The following is a 14517-nucleotide window of genomic DNA, read 5'->3' on the forward strand; positions in this document are numbered from 1 at the left end:
TGCACAGGCAGCCCTGCAGCCCATTCCGGAGTTGGGGAGCCTGAAGAGGAAGGAGAGGGGGGTACCTGGTCTGGGTTGCATCTGGAGCAACGCTGAGAAGGATGAGCAAGGCCAGGGGAGCGTGGACAAATTGCATGTGGAGCAACAGAGAGAGGGATGCACTGCGGCATTGTCCTGCAAGGGTTTCGGTGCAGAGCGTCCGGTTCTTGGTTCTTAAAGGCTCAGAAGCATGGACGTAGCAGTGGAAGCTACCAGGGTTGACCTGGCCCATTGGCCACTCGGCCCGTGACCGGTCTGAAATCATGTGGAGGCAGGCGAGGTCTTGGGGGCACGCTACTGGCCACACCTGGGCAGGTTTGTGTTTTTCTTATTATTATTATTATTATTATTTTTTTAGAAAAATATTCATTTAAATGAAGTGCCAGTTTAACACAGTTTACAGAAGTACCCATAAAACCATGGATTCAGATGTATGTGAATGACAACTGCAGCCGATCTCAGCTGCCTGTGACGGACTCTTCCCCGGCCACCGCAGCGCAGCCTCTTGCAGAAAGCGTGGAAAAACTCTGCCGGGCCTTCCCCGGCCGCAGGGGCTTCTGTGCAGCCGACCCAGCGAAGCCGTGCATGCTGGCATTGAGTCAGAGGAGAGACAGCATGCCGTGCACAGGTGGGAACTGCACAATGAGAAGCAGCTTATGCTCCTGCCACATGTGCGTAGCAGTTCCAGTGGCTAAGGATTGTGAGATCCTGGGGACTAAGCAGACACAGTGACCATCACCAGAACATTACTCATGTTCTGTTCAGTTCTAGTTTGCTGTGTTTTACATATCCTTACCATCTGACTGGTGTGCCTGTGGTTCACCCTCTTGCTTCTTCTTTACACAGACCCTGTACCCAGTCCATTACCCCATCAATCCCCCATACCTGGCTTTCCTTGGTCTCCAATGCCAAGGCAGCATCAGTGGACTGTAGGCAAACACTGAAATATATGCTTTCGTACCCACTGTCCCTCACCGCCATGCCTTGGTTTTCCTAATGGTGCTGAGTGAAGTCTGTCGGTTTTTGCGCCACTGGCTTTACCCACTCAGCCTCTTTCTCGCTGCCCCTGCTCCCTTTCATCCCTCAGGCCGCTCCACCTGTCTCCAGTCTCGGGCAGATAAAGGGCAGCTGTTCTTGGCTCCATGGTGGAGGCTGACAGGGCTCTGAGGCTGCAGACTCCTGCTCCCTGCATCCTTGCCTCTGCCATCCTTGACTCCAGGTGAGGATTGAGTTACTCGCAGGAATTGAGTATTGTTACCCAATGGGGTCTGTTACTTGTAAAGCTCTCGGTTCCCAGTGATGGCTCTGACATCTCTTGATGTTTCAGTTGTTCCTTTAATGAGTTTCCAGTGCATCTTCTAGGTTTCTTATGTCCACTTCATCAGAGCTCCAGGCAAACATGCACTGGCATCCTCCCAGGTAGGCTACATCTCACCAACTCTCTCACTCAGAACTCTCAGCCATACAACGACATTCTCACCAGCAAGATTCCCTGTCACTCACTCAGCATTCTACTCATTCTACAAAGACAACATGCCTAACTAAATCACTACATATCTCCCCTCCTTACACAACAACAACAACGCCTACCAAAACCGGTCACACTCACAACACACAGTACACACACACACTCCAACACATGCGCGTGCACCTCAACCACATGAACTATCACCACACCCGTACAACCTGAACGTGTCACCAGTTCAAATGGTACCATAACACAATAGTAACAATGCCCCTCCCCTTTTCTACAAAGTAAAGGAAGGACAACTACCAATGAAAATTGTACCACTAGCAATCATTCTTCAACAGCGCAGGTACCTCTCTAACCTCTCTCCTCCTCTACCACACAAAAATGTGTCCTTCCTTTACTTACAGGCTGTGCGCATTTGCACATTTCTTCTTCCAGTTCCTCAATGCTCCAAGTGCACTGTGTGCATTAAGGTTCTGGGATGAGGGCTGGGGCTGTAAAGTCAAGAATTGGCGCGATTCACAGCACGAATGATGGTTTGCGGTCCCCATTTTTGGAGGTGAGGGGTGGGCCACTTTTATGGAGGCGAGGGGTGGGCCACCCTGCATGCTACGTATCGTTCGTCAGCGTCTCGTGCGTACCTGTGTTGCTCAATACCACAGCCTTGCCCTGTGAGGGCTTTGCCACAGAGGGTCCTATCATCGGTTCTTAAAGGTCCGGAAGCATGGATATAGCGTTGCGTGCTTCGTATCGTCAGGCAGCATCTCCTGCGCTCCTGCATCACTCAGGACCGCAGCCTTGTCCTGTGAGGGCTTCTTTGCCACAGAGGGTCCAATCATCGCTTCTTAAAGGCTCGGAAGCATGGATATAGCACTGCGTGCTACGTATCGTCAGGCAGCATCTCCTGCGCTCCTGCATCACTCAGCACCGCTGCCTTGTCCTGTGAGGGCTTTGCCACAGAGGGTCCTATCATCGGTTCTTAAAGGCCTGGAAGCATGGATATAGCGTAGCGTGTTACGTATCGTCAGGCAGCATCTCCTGCGCTCCTGCCTCACTCAGCACCGTGGCGCTGTCCTGTGAGGGTTTAGTATAGGCGTATCCTGGCAAGTGTTTCCCTCCCATTCCCCAAGCATTCCCCCCAAAAGCAGCCAAACAGTCAAACATTGGAATCTAAGAACATGACTCCAATACAACTCTGAAAGCAAAATAGAGTCAATGCAAGGCAGCAGACAGGGGCAACCTCATTGCCGCCACCCGAATCCCTGCATGCTTGCACTCCCAGGTCAATAATGCCAGCCATAGCACTGCAACAGACTAGTAGGACCAGATGTTACCCCGGAGTGACGAGCCCCATCATAGCGGCCCTTCTCAGCGGACTCATTTCAGGAATTTCTGTGATTCTGCCCGCAGATCGGTGTGGCATTGTCCATCACTAGCGGCCAAGGGGCCGTATTGTTTGTTTGCTTGTTTGTTTATTAATTTGTAATGTTCACCAGACCCAGGGGTATCAGGGCGCAGAGGTATACATGAATGCTTCCAACTTATAGTTACACAGGTTACAAAAATGCAGGAAAAACAGTTCAATACGGTTGACTGGTGGGGCTAAATATTAGAACTATGCATATACAGTGGAACAAGGGGTATATAGTTACAACATTTACAAGGTTAATGCATATTATATTTTGAAAATTGCCAGAGGATCTGGGGGGAATGCTATGATACTAGGCGAGGAGGACCTAATGTAGGTGTGTGGTCCTTAGCTCGGGGCCAGTTCATGGTATTGCGTCTGAAGTTTAGGAAGGTTTGATCCGCCCTCAGAGGGCGAGGAAGGGAATTTCATACCTGGGCAGCTTTGACCAGGAAGCTGCTCCATCCAGCTTTAGTTAATTTAAACCTAGGTACAATTAGGCAATCTGTGTTTGCAGTCCTCGTAGGACGGTTAGAGGATTTTCTGTTGATTCTCTCCACAAGGTAACGGGGGGCAGCATAGTTCAGGGATTTGTTGGTTAAAGAGAAAGTTTTGAGCGAAATGTTGTCGCTGATGGTCAACCATTTGTTCTGTCTCCTAGCTTCTGAAATATGCTCTATTCTAGAGATTCTCTGTGCCGCTCTAAAGGCATTATTTTGGAGGATTTGGATTTTGTTGATAATCTTCTTACTGCGGCCAGGTACAATGAATTGCAATAGTCTAGCCTAGACAAAATTAGGGCTCGGGCCAGAATAGTGCAACTATTGGAAATAAAGGGTTTGCCGCCTTTGATAAGCTTGCAAGCTGAGGCTATGGCATTAACCTGTTTAGCAAAGGTGAGGGAGGAGTCTAGGTAAAAACCTAGAGTTTTTACTTCTTTGGCGACTTTGGTGAGGTTGCGATCAATATTAAAGGATGAATATTTGGGACCAAGTTTATTGAGGTTAAGAGCCGTCCCAAGGATGAGGAGCTCCGTTTTGTAATCATTCAGGCATAGGCCGTGGGCAGCCACCCATGCCTGGATGATGACATAAATGTTATTTACTAAGTCCAAATCCTTGTCATAATCTCCGGTAAGCGGTATAAGGATCTGGATATCGTCTGTGTAATTGGTGTAGGTGACACCCAGAAGGTCCAGATCATCGAATAAGGGCTTAGTAAATATATTGTACATTGTCGGTGAAGCGCAGCAACCCTGCAGCACACCGCATGTAATAGGAATGGGGTCTGCCGCCGCAAATGGCGAGAAGACCCTCATAGTCCTGTTGCTCGGAAAGGATTGTATCCAAGCTATGGCATCTTGTGAAAAGATCGATAAGTGCCATTTCAGTACCATGTTGGGGCCTGAAGCCTGATTGGCGGATTCCCAGGAGTTGATTAGTTTCCAAGTACTCCTAAATCTGGAGATAGGCCACCCGGTTTAAGATGATTTTAAGAAGAAATGGCACTTTCGTGATGGGCCTGTAGTTGCTGGGGATGGACGGATCTAGGGATTGTTTTTTGAGGAGGGGAAGGACCAAGGACTCCTTTAAATTGTTAGGGATGGTGCCCGAAGAAAAAGAGGCATTGATTAACTTGTCTATGAAAGTTGCCAGGTCTCTAGCCGCATCCTTTATAATTTGGGCTGGGCACTTGTCTCTCTGGCAATTAGAAGGTTTCAGGGATAGGATGATTTTCTCAACTTCAATGATAGAAAATTTGGAAAAACTGAAGCAGTGTGGAGGTTTACTGGGGTGCATGTGGGTGGTTGCCTGTGTGTCTGCGTTAGGTAGGTTTGCTTTATTCTCAGCAATTTTATTCTGGAGAAGGGTGATTTTGTTGGATAAGGCATTCTGTATATTAGAACACCAGAGTTTTTCCTTCATGCAGTTGTCTGTTGAGAAAATAGGGGCTTCTATTCTAGCTCTTTTAAAATGACAAAGAGTTCCTTTGTGCTTGAGTTTGCTTGACGAATTCTGTTACTGTACATTTCCTGTTTGGTCCGTATTATTTCTTTCTTATAAAGGGCTGAGATGTTAATAAGGTTAGATTTGGTTTCATCAGTGGGCAGATGTCTCCAAGAGACTTCGCATTTTCGTTTGTTGGAGTGAACCAGTAGATCAGGTTTAAAAAGCTTCTACTTAGTGTATTTGCTGGGCCAAAGTGTTCAGCAGTCCCAGGAGGACAACATGTTCAAGCTAGGGGGCACTTGGCATCCCAGTGAAGGAGCTCATACTGCTATCGAGGAGCCCACTAGCATTATCCCACCGGATCCTCTTGCCATCGACCCAATCCTCATAGCTACCTGTCCGCCTTCTTCCATCCTTCCCAAGATCGTGTTTGCTGTTGTTCGCTGGGCTGTGTGTGTGCCCCTTTTGGCTGTAGCGGCTGCTCCACCGCAGCGGTATATTCTGTGGGGATCACATCCCCCCATTTTAAGAATCACCATGCTTCCTCGGGGTCTTCGAATGAGTGCCATTGGTGGTTCAATTGGATGGACCATACTGATGGGAATTTGAGATAGTGTCTATGTTCGGATCCATTCAATGCCTGAAATAGCAGGTTGAAAAACCTTCCCTTGTTTGGACACTTCAATGGAATAGTCATTGAATATGCATATTGTGTTTTCTCCACTCGAATGGTCCGAGCCTCCCGTTAGGCCTTGAGCATGACCAGCTTATGCTGGAAGTTCAACAGGTGCATCATGATGGTACGTGGGCGCTCACCTTGTGGAGGCTTGGGGATGGGGGCCGTGTGAACTTACCCGATGATGTAAGTTTGGGGGATCTCCGGATGTAATTTGTCCTGTAGAAGACCGTAGATAAAACTCTCCAGGTCACTTCCCTCTGCATTTTCTGGAAGGCCGGCCAACAAAGGGTGTTGCGCCTGGATCTGTTCTCCTGATCCTCCGTCTTGGCCCCCAGATGTTGCACCACTCTGATGAGCCCGTGCAGATCCGTATTTTCCATTTCGTAGTTATCTTTGAGCGTGCTAATCCGTTGCTCATTCTCTGCAATCCTGTCATCCTAAGCCTTCATCCGTGTATTAACGTCCCGAATCTCCCTCTTGATATCCTGGACTGTAGCTTTGTTTTCTTGCATCCGCTGGCCAATAAGCTTCATTTCCCCCAGGATTGCTTGCAATCGCATCTGAAGATCCATTTTTATGGGGCGTCTGGCAGATCTAGGAAGTGGATTGTTGATGGGGCTGCTGTCTGCTCTGCTATCAGAATCAGGGACCCCTGGTCTGTGTTGCATGCCCCTGGGCCGGTCCACCCTCAGACAGCGTGCTCAGCGAATGTGTCGTCGTGCCTTCACTGCACCCCATTAATAGCGTGCTGTCAACTTAGTGTAGTGGGGGTGTTGGTGTGCAGCTAATGATGTCTCCAAGGAGGTGATAGAAGCGCCATGTACCTGGCATCAGATATTGCGATATACCCACCAGATTCAAAATATTATGCTGAGTGATGTGCCGAAAGTACATGGCACATGGCTGCCCTGGGTGCCTCCTCTGGGTCCAGACCAGTCAAGCAAACTAATTACATTCTCAGAGGGCATAGACGGTCGCTACAGCGGTGGGGGCTAAGCCCTATAATGCCATCTGCTGAGCCCCTTTTTGGTGCCATGGAAGTCATTGGGCTGCATATCAGGTGTCAATGGTATGGTCACAATCGGGCACAGGGCACACCTGGGCACAGAAGGCATTGGGTTTTCACAAGCGTCATGATTGCCTGCTAGGAAGCATGTGCAGAGCGTGTTGGGGGCTGGTAGGCACATACAGCGGCTCCCGCTCCAGAGCCGTCGCTGCAGCACCACTCCGCCGATCTCACTGGGTGTTTTGTGGAATGCGTCCGGTACACGGCGAGAGCAGGAACAGTAATTGGATAATATGGGTAGCTGCAGCAAAGTCTTACCTTGCTCCTTGCCACACACACCAGGCCCCCCTCCTCCATCGTGCCTTAGAGCCTCCGACAGGGCCCGCACTCAGTCCCTTGTCACCCTCTTCTCCACTGTTGATGTGCGTTCTCCCACGGTCACGGGTCATCCGGTGCTGGTTGGATGGAGCACTGTTTGATGCAATGCTCGGTTTCCCCACTATGTTGCATGCTTACCCAGTTAAAAGCCCCCGGGCACTGGCTGGAACATGCAGGTCTCGTCCCTGCGTTCGGTCTCCCAGCAGGAAAATGTGCTCCTGCATTTGCAGATCCTCGGCACGCATGCAGGCGATGGCTGGGTCAGGCGGGCACCATCCACATGTCCCGGGCAGCTTTGCTGCTGTCCCGCATTGTCATATTGTTGGTCGACCAGTGGGCTAGAAGCAAGGAGACCTCCCCACCTCACTGGCAGTTGGTGTTACAGTTCATTCAATCGCTTTATTTTGCAGTCCGCACCTTGGAGTCACGGTCACTCCTGTCCACCTCCAGGTGTCCGGTGTGGCTCACTGAGCAGCGTCGAGAGGCAGCTTCAGACATCGTATAGGGTGCTGCAGTTCAGCTCCAGTAAACATGCTGCCTGGCATAGCAGGCAAGCACCTCCACAGTCCCGCTGCCACGCCATGCTGCCCCCAGCAGTGAGCAATATGCCACACATGGAGGATCGAGCCTCCAGCACCTTCTGCACCGGAGCGCGGGAAGCTGCCCGGCCTCTGCGCTCAGCGTAACGGCTCCAGTAGCAAAGAACAGGGATTTCATCAATTCTTCATACAGATTCCACCACATACGGTTAGGATCCAGAAACGGTAATGAATCAGATGCCAAGGAGAGGGCCGGCACATTGTGGGCTTGTCAATAGGTGTAGGACACCAGTAATGAATGCACTGATGAAGGCATGTACACACTGGTACTTGGTTGAGGTGAACACATGGTAATGGTGGAAGGTGAAGGCTTCCAGAGATGTATAGGGGGTATACATACACCACATGCTAATGGTGTAAGATGAAGGATCCCGGAAGTGTTTGGCGGATATATATGTTTATAACAGTCTGTTCTATGTCTCCTCTTGTTCTTTTCTGTAACCGCCCATGCTGGAATACGATGATACTGTATCTATATGGTGGCATCTGTATGAACAATGGATGAAATCCCTGTTCTTTGATAATGTATGAATTTGACTTGTTGTGGTTTTTGTATCGATAATGAATATGTATTGGTATTGTAGCCCTGAAGAACATCTCTTTGTAAGGCCAAAACATGTGTTGGCATACTACCGGCATTCTACCGTTAAAAGTGACTAACTGACAACTCTTAGTTGGGTTGATAAAATGTTTAACGTACAAAGGATCTAACAAATGTGTACACAAATTGTTGGTGTACGCGCAAATGGTGAAGGACACATATATGTTCTTTGTATCTCTGTTCATTGGCTGGGGGCTCTAGTCACGTGTTGGTGACCAATGCAGCTATACGCCACCTAAGTTAGCAATATTTTTAAATTCCTAATAGGTACCACCTCGGTGGGGTACAGCCTAACATTTAATGACATATTGGCCCTTGTGTTGGGATATGTCAGGTAAACGGCTCTGGTGTTAGTTCATTGTCGTTCACAGTAGGAGAAAGGATTCTTGTTATAAAAGGGGGGTGGAGTTTCTAAGTATCTTACTGGGCAGGGTGGGGAAAAGGTGTAATAAGGAAGGGAATACCGCATCTCACCCTTTGGTGTCCAAATTCCACACCCCAAAGACCCCTCATCCAGGTGATCCTCCCGCACTGGTCCACCCCCAGGAACTGGATCCAATAGCGATGGCCGTGTCCTGGCCTCCTGGATGACAGATCCCCGGGGACTAGCAGATGAGAGACCTTCAGGTTTCTCTCAGAGGAGAGTAGCTTACAAGGTCAGATTAGGGTCCGGAGTGAGAGATTGTGAAAGGAGTGTACATGACGCAGAGCGAAAGAAGGCACCATTCCCTTTTCCCAGAGAGACTAGCAAACGATGAGAGAGAGAAAGATAGTAGTTCCCTAATGAGTCAAGTAGCCATCGTATTAGGGCAAACCGCTGAAGTGTAGAGAAGTAGAAGACAGAGCGGGCTTAACGATATGAAGATTACTAACAGCCCGATAGGGACGTCTGGGGCTGGGAGGTGGGTTCCACGCCCAGAAAAGTCGAGAGAGGAAAGGGACGGCCCTAGCACCAATCATTCCCACTCCCTTAGACCCCAGAAAATTAAGGAGAGAAGCAGCCATTCTGACAATTCTTATCAAAATAAACACCCTTGGACATTTCATGAGAGCCAGCGTGGTTATTTATGGTGGGCCGCCCCGTCTCACCCCTCTAAATAATTGCTTATAACTCCTGTTCTGTTGCGTATCTTATGTTAAACATGGTTGATCTTACCGGATATAACAATATGTATTGATATAAATTAGTTTTCTTCCCCACATGTTGTTGCGGAGGGCCAGCCCCCCTCCTTTGCAGCCAAGTATTTCACCACCTGTGTGTCATCTGACAAAAAAAATGTCTGATCATACCGGATCTAACGTATATCTAACCAATGACATCGAGTGTTGTGCATTTTCTGGTTGGGGGGGCTCACAAGCTCACTACAGGTTAGCCCCCCTCTAAATAATTGCTTATAACTCCTGTTCTGTAGCAGATCTAATGTTGGAAATGGTTGATCTTACAGGATATAACGAAGATCTAACAAATTACATACGCTTTGTACTATTTTTGATTCAGGGGTATGACTAGCTTACTATGGGTTAGCCCCCCTCTAAATAATTGCTTTTGACTCCCGTTCTGTAGCGGATCTAACATTGAAAATGGTTGATTTTATCGGATCTAATGAATTTTGTATTGAAATGAATTACTTTTTTGCCAAAATTTCGAGCAGCCACATTTCTGGTTTATTTTAGACCAAAATAGTTGCACTATGTCCCAATGAAACATTTATTTCAGGTTAGAAAAAAGACTGATAGGCTTCATTGCAAGTACAACGGTGTGGTAAAAATGGTGGTAAAGTGGCAGTAATCTTGTTACTGCACTTTACCGCCACATTACTGCACCGCCGAATCATAGGTTTGAAGGTAAAGTGGAGGATTTAACTCCAGCTTCTTGTGGGACGTACATCTTCGACTTTACTCCCAAAACTCAGCAATTTACCACACAGTATTATTACTGGCAGAAAATCCATGAAACATCACCACGGAGTCCTATGGACTGCAAAAATGGGGATTTGCACTGCAATACCACCACAAGCAATGCCCCAGGGCCGATGGTGGTAACACTAATTCTGCTGCTTTACCACCAGGTTACTGCCAAACTCGTAACGAGGTCCAATGTGGCCAAAGGTAGTTCTAAAGTAGAGAGGTGCATCCTCGTGATCGGAAGGTTGCAAGCAGCCGCCGCCACTCAAAGAACCTTCTGGCACACTCAAGCCTGTACCCCGAATAGATATTTGCCCAAGTTAGTAGGGCGTTTTGGATGGCTTGTCAGGTGTAGGTCAGGTGAAGGGTCTCAGTATGTTGTGAAGGTAACATGGGCTTTTGAGGTGATGGCCTTGTATATGATGAAGAGTGCTCTGGACTCGTAGGAGTGGAGCTGGGGATGGTGTGCGACTGGTGGGATGGGGGCAGAATGAGTCTTGCCGCTGAGCTCTCTATGGCTTGCAGGTGGGTGAGAGCGTTGTTGGGGCCTCCAGTGAGTTTAGCATTTCTGGAGCGCGGTTTGACAGAAGTAGGCCTGCACTGCAGTACGGCGATTGCCAGGGGAAGTATGTGTCTTATCTTGCATAGGAGGTGGAGCTGAAACTTGCACGCTTTGGCAGTGGCAGCAATGTAGTTTGTGATAGTTGAGGGTTGATGTGGAAGTCTATGGACTTGACTGATGTGTGTGGTCCTTGGGGAGTTTGTTGATCCAAGGATTGAGGTTGGTTTGTCCCGGGTTGGGTGGGGGTTGTTGTGCAGATGAGGTATTCCATTTTGGATTGGTTGAGTTTTAGGAATTGGGAGGCCATCCAAGTATTGATGGCAGATGGTGTGGAGTTCTGTTGGGGGAGGCGGTTCAGAAGTATATTTGCCCGTTGTGTGCACACTGGTGAAAGTGAATGTTGTGGGAGCTAAGCCCAAAGGATTCAAGGTATAGAAGAGGAGGGGAGAGAAGGAAGATTCTCGTGGTACTCCGTATTTTACTTGGGTGGGATTAGATTGATATGGTGGTTGGAGGCAAAGTGTGTCCTGTCAGCGAGGACAGAGGTAAACCAGTCAAGACCAGTCTCTGAGAATTTCATCCTGTGGCATAGATGTTTAGGAAGAAGGTGTGGTTGATGATGACGAAGGTTGCAGAGAGGTCGAGGAGGACTGGAAGGGCTGTGTGTCCTTTGTCGGTGATGTGAAGTGGTGCAGTGTCGGTGCCGTGGCTGGGGCAGACACCTGACTGGAAGATGTTGAAGAGGTTGTTTGGGTTGATGTCCCGTTAGAGCTGGCTTGTGACAAAGCGTCCCATGATTCTGGTGAGGTCTGGAAGGAATGTGATCGGATAGTCGTTTTTGGGGAGCGTGGGCTTAAAGCATACTTTCCTGAGGAGAGGGAGTATGTCCTGTTTTGAGGGCAGAGTGGATGGTGTAGCGTGAGGTTGAGTCAGTGGGGAGCCAGAGTGATTATGCAGGCAGTCTTTTTTGTTTTCGCTGTAAGAGTGATAGGGGTGACTTGGTCGATGGGGTTGAAGGAGTCTGATATGTTGGAGGGTTTAGGATTGGGTGGCGGAAGAGTGACTGTGGGGGGCAATACTTGTCATCTGATGTTGTGTATCTTCGAGTGGAAATAGAGCAGGAGGGAGTTGCATTCTGTGCTGGATCGAGGCACACTATGGGTGGATAGTGGTTTGCTAAGTGGCTTGATAATGGTAATAGGTGTCTGTGTGGTGTCGGGCAGCTTTGACGCAATGCATGGCCATATTATATTTGGAGCACCTGTCTTTGATGGGTGTCCTGGTGGGGGGCATGGGTTTCTGTTTCCAGGGTCTTTCTAGGCATCTGGTTTCTTGTTTGATGGTGAGGAGAGGATTACTGAACCTTGGCTTGTGGTGGTGGTTGTGCGGTGTACGCGTTTTAAGGGGGCAATTTGGTTGAGTGCTTGAGTGATTGGGGTGTTTTAATTGCTGTGGGTGTGAAGGGCAGGATGTATTGTATGCATGGTGTGAATGTTGTGTTTGTGATGTGCTGGAGGGTTTGAGGTGTGCAGCAGTTTGGGGATTTTATGTGGTAGATGGACTATGAGGGGGATCTGGCCATGATACCCAGGTCTTGGACAGAAATCACACTTCTTCAGGAAATGAGAATGTCAGCTATGCGTGGGGTGGGGGTAGGGGTGCACTGGGCGAGGACATAGTGGGGCAACTGCAGGGTTGTTGTCTGCTCTGTAATGGGTGAGGTAGGGTGGAGGGAGCCTTTCGTGGATGACAGGTGTTTGGTGGGTCTTTAGCCAGGCCTCTGTGAGAAAGAGAACGTCTGCGGCGTGTGTGGTGAGGAGGTCATTGAGTTCATGTGTGGATGTGTGCAGAGTGGCATTTGACCAGTATGCCAAATGCCGGTGTATGAAAATAGTTGTCTCGTTGGAGTGCTGTGCAGAAGTTGGACTTGTGTGTTGTTTGTGTGCTTTGTGTGTGTCATGTTTAACAGGGCGCGCCGAAATGAATACAGAAAGACATTCACTCCTAGCCACAGCTCTGTGTGGCCTTTACGCAGGACACCCTGGTGATTGGGGACCCAGAAGACATGACCTCTATTCTCAAATTGAAAAAGAACTTCATCAGCAAAGAGATGAAAATGCGGAATAACAAACCAGTCCTCTCTTCAGACTCCGGAAGCGGAAACGGGGTCACAGGACGGACCCCCAACAGTCGTGAAGGGGTTCCAAGCTGCAAGATTGTGGCCTCCAAGGGTGGATTCTGACCCTACCTAAAAAGAGAAAAAGGACGACATTCACCCAGTCTGAGTCTGGCACATGTTTAAAAGGCATTCTGCAGCCGTAGCATAGGAAATACAGCAGTACCCCTCTGGCCCCCCTTCCTCTTCCACTGTAAACGGACATTGCTTGCTGTGGAGAGTAGGGGTATCGTGCTCCTTCTCTTTATAGCAATTATTGTGAAGAGGATAACATTTGTGGGGTGATTGATGGGACCTCAGAGCAATAGAATCTGGGGTCAAAGGACACTACACACATCCGGTGCAAGCAACAAAGACGATTCCGGCGGTGGGGGGTATCTGCTGACAAGCCCCACAGGTTTCAACAGTATGTGGGTCATTGGACCCAGCGAGTGTTTGCAGATGCTGTTAAATATTCACTGACTACCTTTGTAGAGCAGCATACAATCGCATGTAATCGTGATTAATAATAAACGCAATCAATCAATCAGGATCAGAGGCAGGTGCGTGTTAACTGGTCTTTAATCAAACGTGAACTGCCTAATTGGCGGTAACCCCGCCTCCTTAATCACGTGGGACGCAGCCCACAAGCAACTGCAATAAACAGAGGACTGCTCCTCTGAACAAATAACAATAATAATAAAAGTGAGGCATTACAGATGCTAGAAATGACTCGCTTGCCCTCCACAGTAATGGCTTTCAATGGGTAGTCGGGCAACTGGGGTCAAATGCTCTCCTGACTTGGAATGAGGGGGCCACCATGTTTCAGGGTCAATGATGTGTGCTACCACAGGAAGCCTGGCCAGGGAGGGGTAAGGAGGAATGAGGGTGCTTCATGGCCATGTTCAGTGCACATACATGCCAGAGGTGGCGTAAGATGTATGTAGGGATGACGCCAGAGGTGTCGGGGAGCAAAACATCCTGAGAGCACTGCCAGTGAACTTTGAAGGTGTAGAGCTGGAAGGCATAAAAGTCTGGGTCAAAAGGGGTAAACGGCCTGAGGCATTCCACCTCCAGTTCTTGCTGCATAACACAGTGATAATCAAAAGAGGTGTCCCCTGCCAGCACACCCAGTCTCCTATATACCCTGAGCAGCTATCATAGTGGAATGGAAGAGGTGGGTAGTAGGTCTCTCCTGTCACCAGTCTCCTATATACCCTGGGGCAGCTTTCATAGAGGAATGGAAGAGGTGGGTCGTAAGTCTCTCCTGTCACCCTTCTCCAATATACACTGGGGCAGCTATCATAGAGGAATGTAAGAGGTGGTTAGTAAGTCTCTCCTGTCACCAGTCTCCTATATACACTGGGCAGCTGTCATACTGGAAGGGGAGAGGTGGGTAGTAAGTCTCTCCTGTCACCTGTCACCAGTCTCCTATATACACTGGGCAGTTACATAGTGGAATGGAAGAGGTGGGTAGTAAGTCTCTCCTGTCACCAGTCTCCTATATACCCCGGGGCAGCTGTCATAGCGGAATGGAAGAGGTGGGTAGTAGGTCTAAGCTGTCACCAGTCTCCTATATACCCTGGGGCACCTATCATAGAGAAATGGAAGAGGTGGGTAGTAAGTCTCTCCTGTCACCAGTCTCCTATATACCCTGGGGCAGCTATCATAGAGGAATGGAAGAGGTGGGTAGTAAGTCTCTCCAGTCACCAATCTCCTATATACACTGGGCAGCTGTCATAGAGGAATGGAAGAGGTGGGTAGT

General features: G+C 48.9%; 1 protein-coding gene across 3 annotated transcripts in view; it reads right to left on the reverse strand.

Annotated features, from left to right (window-relative positions):
* LOC138579453 (vitelline membrane outer layer protein 1 homolog) overlaps nucleotides 1-14517 on the reverse strand; it is a 261874-nt gene that overhangs the window by 111045 nt on the left and 136312 nt on the right. For all 3 annotated transcript variants that reach the window (XM_069649783.1, XM_069649784.1, XM_069649785.1), the window contains exon 3: nucleotides 12730-12841. The gene's annotated coding sequence lies outside the window, so the exon portion shown is untranslated. The remainder of the gene's footprint in view (nucleotides 1-12729; nucleotides 12842-14517) is intronic.

Source organism: Ambystoma mexicanum, chromosome 3p (assembly GCF_040938575.1).
Source record: "Ambystoma mexicanum isolate Mex_15411 chromosome 3p, UKY_AmexF1_1, whole genome shotgun sequence".
Taxonomy (NCBI): Eukaryota; Metazoa; Chordata; class Amphibia; order Caudata; family Ambystomatidae; genus Ambystoma; species Ambystoma mexicanum.